Source organism: Babylonia areolata, chromosome 3, assembly GCF_041734735.1.
Source record: "Babylonia areolata isolate BAREFJ2019XMU chromosome 3, ASM4173473v1, whole genome shotgun sequence".
NCBI lineage: Eukaryota > Metazoa > Mollusca > Gastropoda > Neogastropoda > Buccinidae > Babylonia > Babylonia areolata.
In genome coordinates, this window is record NC_134878.1 from 48317836 (window position 1) to 48318891 (window position 1056).

The 1056-nt window shown below is 51.1% G+C and overlaps 1 long non-coding RNA gene across 1 annotated transcript; it reads right to left on the minus strand.

Moving 5' to 3' along the window:
• Positions 1–471, minus strand: LOC143280597 (uncharacterized). Its single transcript, XR_013055031.1, has 2 exons — positions 281–471; positions 1–100 (listed from the first exon to the last, which is right to left on the minus strand). It is a non-coding gene; the product is annotated as an uncharacterized LOC143280597 (long non-coding RNA).
• Between the last annotated feature and the right edge of the window lie 585 nt (positions 472–1056).

A 1056-nucleotide genomic window follows, 5' to 3' on the forward strand; every position in this document is an offset into this window, starting at 1 on the left:
TTGTTTTTTTTTAGCCTTGTAGTAGTTATTGACGCGGCGATAGCCTTGAGATGGCCTTAGTGGTCGGCGAGGCTCTAAGCACCATAATTTCATTTCATTTCTTTGGACCTCTACAGAGCCCTGGTCCAGTCCAAACTGGATTATGGAAGTGTTGTATACGGCTCGGCCAGACCGTCCTACCTGAAACTGTTGGACCCTGTACACCACCAAGGGCTCCGTCTCAGCTTGGGTGCTTTCCGCACCACCCCTGTGCACAGCCTGTACGCAGAGGCGGGGGAACCGCCTCTTTCCAACCGCAGACTGAAGCTGACCCTGAACTATTATTTGAAATTGTTTTCGGAACCTACAAACCCTGCTTACGATGCTGTATTCAACAACCCTTTCGATAAGAAATTTACAGACAACCCAAACTGCATACCTCCTCTCGGACTCCGCATTCAGCCGCACTTGGAAAATGCCGATCTGGATGTCGGTGGCATCTCAGATTTCTCTAAGTTCCCTGACAGCCCCCCGTGGACCTTTACAACACCTGAGGTCCGATTCGATCTGGCCTCGTACCGTAAGGACACCACCAGTTCTCTGGCCTACAGAACCTACTTTTCGGAACTGTGCCACAAATTCCCCACCTTTCAAGGCATCTTCACTGACGGTTCCAAGTCAGAGGACGGAGTCGCCGCATCTGCGTTCTGTCCCGCCTTTCCTGACCGGCCCTCAACGGAACACATCCTGTCTGACAGCTCGGTATACACCGCGGAACTGACCGCACTGGTCCTGGGGTTAAAAATGGTTCTCTCTTCCAAACAGAAGAGATTCATGATCTTTTCCGACTCCTTATCAGCCCTGGAGGCGATCGCCTGCAGGAATATCACTCATCCCAAACTGCTGGAATTTTATGAAACTTTTACTCTCGCAACGAAGAAAGGATACGAGGTTGTGTTGGCCTGGGTTCCCGGACATGTTGGCATTCGTGGTAACGAAAGGGCGGACCTGCTGGCCAGGAACGCTGTAAAGAAAGAATTGTCCAGATCCTTGGTACCCTATACAGACATGAAGCGG